Here is a 15,328-nt window from a genome sequence, read left to right as displayed (position 1 = left end):
TTTCATGCTGACAGTCAATATTCGCCCATTAACAAGAGATGCTAAAGATTTAATTGAATTAAATTCATGGTTTCAGCGTTGACAGAGATTTGCTAAATGTGCTAGCTAAAGCACTTATCTACATCCTGTCCTTAGAACCCCGTACACTCACTACTGGAAAGATTGTCTCCGTGACACGGGACACACTCAAGCGCACGCACGTAGACACTCAAGGACGATCAAATACACTTCAAAAGGCGTACTCAACCTTCCCAACGCACACCTTGATGGTGATGTACCACGGGATGCGGTCATCCAGCTCTAAGCGGAGCAGAACATGTACAGCACGTGTAGCGGCGCCGACCTGCATGCCTTTAAAGTGACGTGACACACAGTCTCACCCAAGGGACCGGACAGACACTGGCCTGCTGCCATTTACAGCTTCACTGGATGCTGCGGAATAAATAGCTGCAGTGAAACCCGGTCCCCCAACACCCGGTCCTCTGCAAGTGTTTGTTTCAATACAAATTAAGGCTCTCACACACTGTGATGCGGTCCTGCCCAATAGGGGTTGGGTGGGAAAAATAGACATAGCACGGTATCACAATATTTTGCGTGGCAATGTGTTGATCGTATTGATGAACGCAAAGTTTAAATCTTTTATTATGTAAAATACAACATTAGAGTTGTTGGTATTAACTGATCAACTGCACAATCAACTGCACATATGTACAGAGAGAGTATTTGGACGGTGGCACAATTTCTCAAAATGTTGCCTAATTAGGCAACTCCAAATGATTTGAACTGAAGCGTCACTCTTAGGTTCAAGTGTAGAGTTTCAGCTTTAATTCAATGGATGTAACAAAAACACCACATTAACAGTTAAGGAATTCCAGTCCAAAAAAGAAGATAAATACAGCATTATCATTAGTGCCTTTGCCTTCACAAGGAAAGGAGGAAAACTGGTTTCTAGGTGAGCTTTCCAGCACAAACATGATGGTGTACAAGGTGTTGACTGGAGTTCTTCAGGTATTACAAATACTGACTTGGGAACGCATGGACTTGTGACCAGAACACTGCTGTGGGGTTCGTGGGATGGGAAGGCAAAATAAAAAGGGGATGGTCGATAACTTTGACCGAACTTAAACATCATTACAACATCATTAGCTCACACAGCAAAGGGGAGCAAGGAGAATAAACCATAAATCGACCCATTCAAAGAAAACAAAATAATTTACGGGAACAGTCATCTGATAAAAGGATGAAAACTGAATTGTTCATTTACACAGTTTCAGATAAAAAAAAAATTCATTCCAAATATTTCTGATTGACAACTCTGTTCCTTCCCCATACAAAAACACACAATAAACACACCTCTTAGCCCTGGAGCGAGGACACCTCTCGGGGATTGGACTCCCCTCTGGCCGGTTTAGGGAGGCTCTAAGTGCTCTGTAATAGCCAGCAATCAGCACAGATGGATAGAAACCAACATCTCACCCTCAGGAAAGAAATATAAATAAATAAGATGAATAAATAAAAGCCTTGTGTCCTCACAACCACATACTGCATAGGGCATGTGTTTTATAATGAATATAGATTGAGGTTGAAATATTTATGGTGGTGTGAGTTTGGGAGGGAGGTGGCTGGGAGGGTGGGAGGGGGGCTAATAGTGTGAAATCACATCCCAGGTGGATGGAAATGAAAAAGGGAAATTCCTCTTGTTCCGGAAGTGTCCGACTGAGCCTTTGTCAACTGGGACCCTTCCAGCGAGATACCTTATATTTTCTTTTTCTGGTGTTTACCTTAGCTGAGGTAGCATTGTGTGTGTATTCGGCGTGTATTATTGTCAAAAACGACATTTATAATAACGTCTTCCTGTCCCAAACAGCCTCGCTCCGATCCACATTCACAAGATGCCTTTACACTTGGTTTTTCCCCTGAAGTGACCCATACATCCCCATTACCTCATTTTCTCGCATGAAGCTCTCACCTAAGAGCCATAAACAGTTAAAGCCCTCCATTGGTCAGCGGAGAGGTGTCTGGGGACGCAGGCCGCCTAAGAACAGCCCAGGGGCCAGATGAAGAATAACTGAGTAGATTGCTTTGGAGAGAGAACATATTGTCCCTGACAGGAACAAACATTGGACTGATAAACAAGTAGCTCGGGGTGAGCATGCGTTTTAGGGAAGCATGAGAGAGAGCGAGAGAAAGAGCAAACTGTAAGCGGGAGTCAGAGGAGATGAGCGCAGACTTCAAAAATAGTCACACCGAGGCCCCGGGAGAGCTCTAAGATTCACCTCGTTACCTGGGATCAGCCTCAAGATGTTTCACGTATTTGTGTGCCAACGCAAGGGCCCGTGTCCTTTGTCTCCCTGAAAGAATATTTGTGACGTTACGAAATACGGTTAAACAGGCTTACACGGGGAACTCAACCAGTGTACACGTCGTGCTTTAATTCAGCGTTAAATGAACCGTGAAACACTAGAAAGCGTCGAGGTAACCCTGGTTGAACCCGGGGGCCCACCGAGGCCACTGAATTGCAATGTTCGTCACTACGTTACACACCAATTAGGCAGACAGAGGAGAGATGAACATGAGACCCAAGTCGACATTAACTACTTTTGCCCTGCAGCGCTGAGATTGTCTATCAATAATAATGTGCACGTCTCCTAAAAGCGTCTCCCGGCTCTTCTGCCGATGATAAAAGAACGCGTCATCTGAGATCCCTGTTTTCAGGGCCGCAAGACTCGCGGCACTATCGCTACTTAAGAGGCACGAAGGATGCTTGATGTCGTACAGAAAAAGAAGAAAAAAAATCCCGTCTTGAGGTAAATATTTTGTCTGCATTCGCGGGGCGGTTTCAAACTTAAGTGTTTTAAAGTGTTGTTTGGGGTTAAGAGGCTTAGATGAGTGCTGCAGAGTATTTGAAGGAGGCAAGTTCTGGAATAAAAAAAAAGGGTAGAGTCTGTTGGGAGGGTTTAATAATAAAACAAGAACATGTGGAGACTTGCTAGAGTTAAGTACACTTAGGAGTGCACTCTGAAGTGTTGTGGAAGAGACACCGGATGACACGTCGGGACGGGGAGGTGCCATGACGATGGTTAACAAAACGAAACTTGGAATCTGGGTCGATTCTCTGTCGATAAGGAAAACGGATTTCCCTTTGATGGCGATGGAAAACAATGAAATATACAATTCCTGCACATTGGACTTAAAAACTGCTGGAAAGGGCACAGAGCTGGAAGGCTTCTACATTCATACCCAAAGGCAGTTAACAGGAATGATTTCCATTCACAAACAAGTGCTTATGACGTGACGATGATGCAGATTCAATAAATATAAAGTGCATTCCACTTATGTGTGTACAAAGAGAGGAATGTGTAGACTGGTGTTTCTGTGGATGTGTGTAGCCTCTCTCCGCCATCAGGAGGTTTTAATAGAGTAGTATATTCCTTTGCATTTTACATGACTGTAGGGCACGCTGCTCTCGCCTGTCTGCTCTGCTTACATCAGACGCTCAAATTGGAGCACAGAATGGACTGCAGGTCTTCAGACTGTCCCGCACTGCAATCCGAGTGCGCCTCCATGTGCGTTCACAGGCGTGTCTGCATATTTCACATACACCAAAAATGAATTGCTAGTATTACAGAAACATGTTTTAGGTTTTTACAACTGGATCTGCCCACATTCTGTCTGAGCAAAGTCGCAATTAATACAGCGTTTGTGCGTCAACCGTTTTCATACTGGCCTGGATTGTTGTGTGTCAAGCCAAAAAGAGTACTCATTATAGCCATAGCAGCATGCCACGTATTGCCATAAAATATTGAACACGCATTCATGGTGTTTGAGACTTTGGGGAACGCTGGCGTTTCACCCAGTGCCAATATCGGGTCAAAATGACAGCTCTTTGGTTTGTGTCGAAATAGTCCCATCAGCCGCAGTAATGTTGGTAATATCACGGCCTTTGATACTTGTCCAAACACCATGTAATGGATTTTTGCGCGTTAGTAACTTTTGGCTTTGGATGAAAAGATGCTGGCTAAGCCATGGTTTCTGTCCCTGTCCTTCTCTCTCTGGCAGTGTGACGTCTCCAACCATCTAGTCGAATACGAGTCTATGTTTCCACAACACAGGAACGGGTCTCCGAGGCCTTTTCTCACACTTCTCTTCTCTCACACCCCCCATTGACTTCTGTATTATAAAAGGTCTCTGAACTATTCATGATGTTTCCATTAGAAAAGCCAGATGACTCATTCGTCACTCTTGACTTTAACAAAGAATACATCATCTTAGTTTAATTCCATGTTCAGATTTTTCAGGATGTAATACTCCCATATTCCATGTGGGAATCGTTACGGAAAACGGAGACTTCCAACGGTCTTCCCAAATTATGGAGCAGGAGTAGGCTTGACAGAATATTGCCTACAGCAAAGACGGCACTATGCTGAAAATCAATGCCAAAAACATCAATAGACACTCTTGATTATAATTGACCTCTAACCCTTTTCCTCGTAAATAGAAATATTATCTATTATCAAAGCTGTCGTGAGCAATGAAGGCTGTACCAAACACTACTCACACTGAAGCTAGCTGCAGCATGCGGGCTGGCAGAGCCCTGAGAGAGCCAGAAGAGAGACTGATTCATGTTTCCACATGAGAGAGCAGTGAACTGGACTGTATGACCAGAGAAAGAGAAGGAAAGGGGGGGGGGGGGGGGGTGACAGCAGATGAAAAAGAGACCAGATGGAGGAAAAAGGGACATAAAACAGAATGTGTTTGTTAAAGAGACAAAGTTTTACACCCGTCAGTCTTTAACTGGGAAATAAAGAAATGACAATGAAATTAAATGAGAGATTTAAGATGCAGATTAAGAAAACACACCACGTGTTTTTGTGAGCTCTCATGAAAGTATATGTGTGTTGCTATGTGTTTCTGTGTGTGAGAGCATTTCAGTGTGTGTGTGTCTTTTCACCTAATGCAAATTTAATGAGACCTGCCCTGCCTGCCTGAGGAAAAGTGCTGCCAAATCCTCTCATCCCCACTGACAGGGTGCGGAGTGAGTAGAGAACTATTAAAAAGACTAATTGCCGACATCATAGACTTGTCAGACAAAAGGTGCAATTTAGACTGAGGACCTCAAGTCATAAGAAAGAGAGATGGATATAGACGACGGACAGAAAGAAAGAAGTTGTCAAATTAGTTTGTTATTTTCTGACAACATAGCACCAATGTGATGAAAGCTGACCAATTGTGTTCATCTCATTCATAATCATCATGGATTTTACATTTCTAGAAGTGAGAGTTAAACTGACTGTTGTTGGACATCACCGGCTGTGATGAAAAAGGTCATCTGGACACTGACAAAGGAGTAGTTAATACTGCACCTAGTTAATACGCCGTGTGTGTGTAAGTGATGGTAAATGTATAGGGCACGGATGGGTTTTTTTCCCAGAGACCACTAAAATGAAGTAGTGAGCTGTGCGGTTTGATCTTCACAATAAGACAACATAGTGGTGATAAACCATCCAGGTAAACGCTTCTCGTTGAATCCTTCCAACACACTGCACCAGATGTCTTTTGATCCATGTATAAAACGTGGTGCTCAGTAGGTGGAAGATGGAGCATTAGCAAACGCATTATTTCCTCCCGTTAGAGTAACGTTGGATGCCAAAAATAGAAAAACACTGTATATGCATTTATCTTGCTTCTTATGTTGAAGTCAAAGCAAACAGGCATAATCTCTGGTTGCGGTTCCATCTCTCAGGGAGCAAGTCCCACCCCTTAAAAATATCCTCCATGTGGAGCACTCTTCCCTTTCTCCATCTTCACACTAAATTGAGTGGCTGAACACAAGTCAATTCACAGAGTCTAGGTAGAGTTATATTGATAAATATTAGATGGGATACTTTTATTGCATAGAGCTTGTCGGGTTGGTTCTTTTAGAAGTGCGCTGCCTGTACTTACATAGGAAACCAGAGGGCAAGAAAGTAAACAGTCACGCAAAGAAGTAAACCAACAGAAATAGTTTACACAAAAAAGAGCTGCCTGGAGTTCACCTGCAGTGATGAGAGAGGTGTTCCCCCTTCCTCTCCACTTTGGATCTCTAAAATGCTTTTAAAAATGCTGCGGCATTTTCTTGATCCGATCAATATTTAAAGGCTGTTGTGGGAATAAAGAAATACGCGAATAAAACCCACTTTACTTTTGAAATGCTCTTATTGAAGCAGAGTCTCCATGTATGCCCCCTGGCTAACAGCAGAGGAACATGTGTCCCATTACAGTGTGAAAATGAATGGAGGAGACTACTTTGTAATCAGGATACAAATGAACTCTTCTGGGAAATAGACATTTTACGTGCCAACGTACCAAAGAAAACAACATTTTTTCAGCCTCTATTTTTTCTTCTTGTTCTGACTTTGATTATTTTCCTCTCTGATCGTCTATCAGGTTACAGACAGCCTGAGAGTGACTTCATCTGCATCCTCCCCGTCCGGCTCAACCCCTCGACCAGATTTATTGTTGGGATTCAGCTTGTGTGTGAGGTTGGGGTGTGTGTGTGTGTGTGTGTGTGTGAGAGAGAGAGAAAGACAGCGTGTGTGAAAGAGAGAGAAAGTAACAGTGAGGAAAAGAGAGCGTCTGTGTGTTGATTTATGATGCTGTATTGGTAATCAATATGGCTCTTTTAAGTCATTTGGATGCAGTGATTGATACTTGAAGTGGTCAGCATATGGGCTGGGAACTCGAGCCGCACGTCTGACCGTTCCCATATGGGTAACATTATCTGTGGTGAAACCAGCGCATCTTTTGTTTGTGCTAAAGTGAATTAGCTGGAAATAAAATGCTGTAAAAATTAAAAAGCACTTGTCAGGAACCGAAGGCGAATTACGACGGAGTTAAAGACGCGTCTGAGACAACCAACTCACATTGAAACATCTAAAAAAGGGGGGTGGTCAAACCTCTTATTTTGCTCCTGTGACAGTTCAGCCCTTTGATGTGCAGGTTGAATTGACATGAGGGTTAGATGAAGATAAGAGGATACAGAAAGCTCTCTTTGGTCGTCTGTCAGCGGACGGAGACAAGACTCCCTGCGACAGACATACTTTACCTCCGGCCGGGCGCGGGGAGATAGCTACCTACTTTGATTGGGTATTTGATTAAATGTTGTTAACAATGCAGAGAACTGGTTTGGCCTTTTCCTAACTTGGCTGGCACACGGGCCGAGGGGCCAGGGACAAAGACTACAAAGTATCCCCACATGCACTCTTTGAAACCCAAGATAGGTAAACTCTCAGAGAAGCTGTTGGTGAATTAGAATTTCATGTCTGGGGTTCATCCCTGTGATGCTTATTACATTATTTTTTTCAGAGGACATCGGGTACTAATGAAAGGCAATAAAGAGCATGTTGGGAAATAAATAGAGTTAGAAATACATTTTAAAGAAAACAAACGTAATTTATCTTCAATCGTGTATATAAATTATTATATTTTAACATCATTTTTCATAAATGTGCATATTGTCTTGCTCCAGATCGCAAAAATGATTTGGGCTTTTTGGGCCAGTGCACACAGAGGTAACACTGCTTCAAATGTCTACATCTAAATGGCTGATCCAAACTATTAGAAAGGAATGTTTCATCCGGGGCGATGAAAGACAACAACTGCACTCGTCTTATCAGCTCCTGGTGATCAGGACGGATACTCAAAACCCCGCGTGGGGGTTCAGAGCACACTCACACAAATAAAGCCATACATTTCTGTGAAAGCCACATTTTCTCACACACGCGCACATACACACCATACATATATACACACACACACACCTATATATGACTAATCTCAATAATGACCAAACAACTTCTTACAGACATTGATGACAGTCAAAATAGCCCAGCTGAGAAATTATAATCCACCCAACAATGGCTCTATTATTTCAGCTTTAAAACCACTGCAGTGTTAGTTCGGTTGGACTGAAATTCGCCAAAAACCTTTGCCTATTTCTTCACTTTTCTTTTATTAAATGCTTTTGTTTGTTTTTTATTTTGAAGAGGAATTAAGTTGTATCCACTTATTTAATCCAATGTGCCCCCACTACCCACGTATAATACATGAATACCATGAAGCAGCATCTAGTGTGAAGATAAGTAAATAGAGTTTGCTGTTAAAATAGGTTATCTATGCTAGTGCAGATATTGTACATCTAGTTTATGAGATACATATGAAGCAGACTAATTCAACAGGCCTCCCCTTTATGAAGGTTATAATGTTTAACAATGTCTTCAAGAGACGTTTTATTTGACATTTTGGCAGCACTGTAATTGAGTATTACTGATATAAGATTTATTGCAGAGCTGTTGTATTACATTGCACGAGTGTACATTATAATCTGAGTGCATATGTAAGTCATTGCTCTCCATCTGGGCTGCTTAAATATCCATCTATCAAAAAAAAAGAATTCATGAAAAGATTTCAGTGAACATGACAACACACAAAGAAAAGAAAGACAAAAGCTTAATAATTAAGGCAGTGAAATATTCGGTTTGCTCCATATCAAATAAAATAGAAGTTGTCATTCTCTTAAACAGGCTTTGTAGGAGTCTTCAATAAAAAAAGTGCACAAAGAAACGCATCATCTCTCCCGTTTCACAAATGTTGTACTCGGTATCGCAAATGATTATTTGGGACAAAAACAGTAAGAAAAAGCCACTCAAACAGTAATGCCCTCACACACGTATCGGATCTCAAAAGCCTGCGCTTCATGTCCAGCAACGCACTGATTGCAATAGATTTCAGATGAGGATCAACACTTTGAAACTCAGCGAATGACCTGAGGGCTGAGAAGAAAGGAGGAAGACAGAGCAGGAGAAAAGACAAATGAGAGGAAGGGAAATAGAAATGGAAACTTTGTAAAAAAACGACAAGAGCAGTTCAGTGAAATAAAATAAAAAACAGACATACAGGTAAACAGAATAAAAATGTGAGTTCAGCGGATCCACATTTGGGTTTAGGTGTTAATGTTACGTCTACGTTGTAATAGGAGTCATAATAAATAGACCCTGCACGCACGCGTCTGCTTTGGTTTTCCTTCAAGTGCAATCTAAGAAAGATGTATTCATAACTGGCCGTTTATAACCCAATCTGTGACTGATTTAGCCGTCTGCTGCCCAGGAGCCAGGCAGGCGCTACGGGACACCCCATCCAACACTCTGCTTTCCAACCCCGGGACAGCGTGACACTGGAATACCCCCGCGGGGCCGGAGCTGGGTCGGAGCGGGCCGATCACCTTAGTCTAAACTGACGTGTCTGCCTAACACACACGCACACACATAGTCCAGGTAGTGTGCATGACAAGGGCTCCGAGGCGATTCTGCATCAGTATGGACGTGTGCTTTGGCCTGTGGTGTAGGATATCGTCCCTAAAGGGGCACGGGAGGTGTGTGTGTCTGTGTGTGTGTGTTTGATCTGCTGTAAGTATTTTTAAGTTTGTGAGATTATGCAAGATTGAGCGTTGCACGTTTTGGAACGAGTGCCAGCATGTAACTGGAACGAAAAGGCTCATACGGATATATTTAGCTGCATAGTAATGGTGTATTTGAGCAGACTGGAGGACTAACCCTCACCCCAAATCACACAAAGCACACTGAGAAAATACTCAAAGGCATTAATCCTCAGGCAGTAAATGGAAAAGGCCTTCCCTTCTATGTCTGGATAATAACGATCACCATGATTTTTACCACCGTCTTTCAAATGTTCTTGGCTGTTGCTTTAAGGTTCTTTTTGTTTCCAAAATACAAAACCTCCCTCACTCATTGGTTTTATGCAGGGATCACGATCTGAGAATATTTTGAGAAATTGCTCCACCCAAATCCTATTTGGCCTCTTCATAAAGCGCGCGGCGAACCCAACGGTAACCAACAACAGTGGCCTGTGTACACTGAATCCTCTTTCAAAGCCTTAGGAATTAACAACCAAAAACCAACAAAAAAACATCCTTGGTCCAGGGGTCACGGTAACTAGGGGGTTTTGTTGTTCCCTGGATCTGTCGCCTCTCGCCCTCCGTAATGAATATGAGAGGCCTAATAGACCCTCAACCTGACCTCCGATAAGTGCTCCATGCTAGGAAACACCAATTGCGGTCTTCAAAGCACTGCAACTTCCTGAATGTTGCTCTTTCATTGAAAGTGTGAAGTCTGTGTGTGTGTGTGTGTGTGTGTGTGTGTGTGTGTGTGTGTGTGTGTGTGTGTGTGTGTGTTCATACAGAGGTGACTGCCCCCTCCAGCAGTGAGGAGAACCAGCCAACCAGGGGATTCCTGATTTTCAATGAAATTCAACAGTCACAATTATTCGTAATTGCACAGTCCGTGTGAGTGTGTTCGGGAGTGAAAGAGAAAGAAAGTTGAGACACCCACAAACTGACAAACTCAATAAAAGACTAAAAATAATTTGGCGGACTAGCGGGGAAAAAAATTGAAAAGGCAGTGAAAATGTAGTTTTTTGTGGGGGCGAGAGATGGCCTCGGAGGAGGTAATGTTTTCACACTCATTTTCAGTCAAACGGCAAAGGGAAAAGGTGGCAGCAGCTGGGTTTCCTGAAGAAACAAAAAAAATAGAAGAAATGATCCAATAATCTGTTGGCAGTCTTTGAAATAGTAAATTATAAGCTTTCCCATCGGACACAAAAATCACACCTGAATTTCCCCCAATTCTTTTTAACTGTACATTTCTGTACAATGCCCCAAAAAGGATTAATCCAGTCTTGTACCTTAAATGATTTCAGTCGAATGTGTACTTTCACAGACTTCCTCACACAGGACACAATCAGCTGCAATTAATCGGATCAATGGAATGTTAAACGCCGTACAGGATACGCTGCGGCAGCACTAAGTACCCTGGAGCCCCGCCGAGGATACTCAACGCGATGGAGAAAAACCATGTCCCCGTCTCCTTAGGGGGCCAAATCTCTCCCATGTTAGATTAATTAGTCTGGGTTAGTACCTGGACTTCCTATAGTCAACTCGCAACCTTTTGATCTCTAACTACGGCAAAATGGATCCAAGCTGATGAATTTGTACTCCCCGGTTATGATTGATTATGTGGGCGCATTGGAAGGAAAGGCCTGCCAAAGTTTATTTAGAGGTTGTTTTTTTTTTGGCACGTGCAGCAGGACTAGAAAATAAAGGTGTAAAAAACACAGAGACCCAAAGATTGCGTTGTCAAATACGAGCCCTATCGGACCAGGTCGTTGTCGTGTGTGAGTCCACGGAGACCTCGGGGAGTGGTGTCGAGCTGCTCAGAGGGAAAATGTGAAGTTAAATGTAGACTCTAGTCAGTGATGCTGTAAGGATCTTGTCTACAGCGGCTGGTTCCCATGCGAACCCAGCGAGACCAGCTGTAGGCCATCACGCACACACATTCACACCTACACACAGGATAAAACAGAAACACATGGGGAGTGTGCGAAAGTACACACAAAAGGGGCATACAGTTACTTTACACCCGCCACTCTTCCTTTGCTTTCTCTTTTCAGCCCCTTACACTCTTAGTCTAATTCAATGGCAGTTTGACGGACGCTTTCACCTCCCAGACCAGGGGAACCCGATTGGTCGATCGCGATCAACTGTTTATTATTACAAGTATTCATTCCAGGAGTTGTTCTACTTGTTTGCATTAGTCTCTAAAGGGTTATCTGGTAATTCTCTATTTAATAAGTTGGATCTATATTGTTCAACCCAAACATATGTTGCAAACTTGTCTAAACGGTACAGAAGAAAATAAAAAATATTCATGTATTTCCAAAATTAGAAAGAAAGCACTCCTAATTTATCCCGATGTTCAAAGTACCTATCATTGGCTGATGCCTGATAAAAAATACATCTCTGGTTTCAAAGAATATGTGCAGCCTTACATCATGAACCAGTGTCCTAACAGCTCCTGTACAAGTGCCTCCTCAGGCATTAATGAAGCCACATGTGACGATGGGATGAGTGAAAAGTGTCAGCTACATTCATATTGCATTAACAAATGTTCCTTGTGACTAAGATTATGTGCTAATGGAACATCATGATCAAGTCCAAATGACTGGCCGCATGGAATAAAATTATTATGCATGAATTTCTATCAAATGTGGTAATTGACAGTTGTTTAAAAGGAACATTAAATGAGCCCTTGATTTCTGCCTTTTTGATTTGTCAGGGTCAAAGAAGTCATTGTGTAAATAAATAAAAAAATCCATCTTTTCCATGATTCATTCATTCATTAGAATTGCATTCACCTTTTTTTAAACAATAAATGACTATTTGAACATATTCAGTTATGGATACTTCTATAAAAGAAGGTCATAAATGCAAATCATTACCATGGCCCCTAGTTGGAGAACCAGAAGTAGCCTGGAGTGAACTTTGACAATAACCTGGACGGGTTGACACTGCTGCAAGGTGGGCCAGAGCCACCGTAGTGTGCCGGAGCAGCAGGTCGAGGGCGCCGGGTATTCTCACAATAATTCAACTCCACAATACTTCTCCATTGATACAGCATAGATTCTTTTTACATTTCAAGAAGTATTATTACCTTATTATTTAGAATATTCCTACGTTGATATTGAGCACATTTAATAGGTCCCACTTCTCAGCATTTTTATGCTCGTTTGGACTGTGATTCCATTTTGTACAGGTGCTCATATTTTGTTATATATATATTCTTTATATTTTATATATTTGGTTTCATTTTCTGACAATGTAATTATATTGTCTATATATATATTACATATTGTATATACAGTATTATATTACAGTATTATATGCCATTTTAAATGGCTTTTTACACTTTTTTAACTGACCAATTTCCCCCTTGGGATAACTAAAATATTTCAGGGTTTTTGCCAGGGGTGCAACTGGAGCTTACAATGCTCAAAATGAAATGCATTATGTTTAATGCTGACTGAGGGATTACAGTGCTATTTATCTGTGATTCACCACTTGAATGTGAACATATCATGCAATGAACTCATGAGTTGCTGTAATGTATGGGTACACTTAACACCAGTGTGCTTTACTCACTCCATTCCCACAGAAAGGTTCCGTTTTATTGCTTTATTTCTGACAGATTGCTTTCTGATTGGCAAGGGATAAAATCCTGAGTGGAGTCATTAAGAAATATATTTCTATTTCCATACAGTAAACTGACTAGAGAAGCTTAAAGCCTGAAATGAAACACTCCAATTCCATCTTTTGTGTTCCTAATGCCACTCTCCCTCAGCTCAGCTGACTGTGTGTGTGAATGGTGTAATGCACACGTGGTCATAAACACTCTCACAGCAGCGTGTGCGAACCACATTCACTCACTTGTGCATAACCCTCCTTTGTACGTCGGGATTCAAGCTGCCTGAATGAACCACAAAGGGTAGAAAGTACATCTGTAGTAGTAATGTGCATGCACAAAATATTCTTAGGAATATTAGAAAACTGATTTGTAGTTGGACCTAAAACAGCCAATCATCTTAATCATTTATTGACACAAAACTTTCAAGGCTGAACTTCTCATGTATCTATTTTAAATGGGAGAGTTCACCCTAAAATCAAAGACGCATTATTTTCTGCAGTGCAATTTATCAATTTACGGTGTTTCGGCGTATTTTGTCTAGTGTGCTTAACTGTCTGCCGTATTTCCAATATAATTGGTCTTCATGGCTCTGTTTGTGATGCTCAAGACACCAGAATCCTGTATTTGAAAAACTCTACAGTCATTTCTATTTACGGAAAACGTTGAGAGCAGTTTCATGTTGAAACTAACCGTAGTCCCTATTATTGTTTGTTTGTATGTGTCTGTGCGTGTTGGACAAGGTGTTGTGGGATTAGAGGTGGACTTTGGGTGTCAGGGCATCAAAGGACAGCTGTCTCCACAGACGATGTTTGCCATTTCACTTGATAGCCCTTTTGACTCAGAATTGTGAGGGCAAAAGTTAATGGATCATTCAGTGTGTGTGTGTGTGTGTGTGTGTGTGTGTGTGTGTGTGTGTGTGTGTGTGTGTCTTCATAGATAGGTACAAACCATCTTACACCCCTGGAACTTTAAAACTTAGCACATCAAGACACTAATACAATATCCACAACTTGAGAAGTCCAGGTAAATGTTTCAATGTGGGCAGTATATATATATATATATATATATATATATATATATATATATATATATATATATATATATATATATATATATATATATATATATATATATATATATATATATATATATATATATATATATATACACACATACACACACACACACACACACACACACACACACTATACACAGACACACAACGTGTGTATTGGTTCTCAGATATTGACATTAACAGAGTGCTGGTAGGACTTCCTCCTTGAATAAACTCACTAAATAAAAAATAAACACAATCTGATCTACTTTCAATGACTACACCTTTTCACCATTCTATCTTTGCACCCCTCCCCCACGATGTTACCATGGAGATGACCAAATGCATATCATATGCATGCATGAGTTTGTGTGGCTTATGCGCTCAGGGCTGGGCAGCAGGCAGAGGGGGAGAGCAAGGGGCGACACAGAAATGTGTTCTACTTAAAATGCTAATTTTACATATTTAATGCCACAGAGCAATTTTATATTGGGAGACGGGCGTAGAGGCAGTGAAGTGAGAGGAGAACGGGAGAGCACTTATAGCACACACTCGTCTGTCCAACAGGACGGAGGGGGGGGGGGGGCGGTGAGAGGATGAAAGCACAAATTCCCTTCTCCCCACTTAACTCATTTATTCATCTGTTTGTAGCATCTCCTCTCCTGTCTGTCTCTCACTCTCTTACCCGCTCTCTCTCTCTCTCTCCCCCAGTCTCTCTATCTAACAGCATCCCAAGCCTCCTTATACAATTGCTTTGTGGACGACGAGACAGAGATTCAGTGACAGAGGTCCAAAGTGTTTCACTTCAGACAGACAATATGAAACAGAGATTCCTTGACCTGTTGCAGAAAACACTAGCACATTGTTGTCAAACTTTAAAATAAAATAAAAAGCTTTGGTGGTTTCCATATGGTGTATCCACATGACAGAACATATTACATAAACATCATTTTCAACTATTAGTTCAATGTCCCAGTGTGATCTTGAGGGCTCTTCCTGTTGTGCTCCCTGACCCCAGCTAGCACGCAGCCATCAGTAGTTTCATGGTTGATTACAGCTGTTCCTGGATTACTCCTGTGTTGTTTTTGGGGCTAAAGGTAAAACCAGATTAACTCGACTTTGGATCTGTGAACTCAGCTGGAAGGCCAGAGGGTTGGTTCTCATGGAGAGAGGCTGGACACACACATCCACTGAGCAAGAA

The sequence above is a fragment of the Pungitius pungitius genome, chromosome 9 (assembly GCF_949316345.1).
Source record: "Pungitius pungitius chromosome 9, fPunPun2.1, whole genome shotgun sequence".
Taxonomy (NCBI): domain Eukaryota; kingdom Metazoa; phylum Chordata; class Actinopteri; order Perciformes; family Gasterosteidae; genus Pungitius; species Pungitius pungitius.
This window is presented reverse-complemented; position numbering follows the sequence as displayed.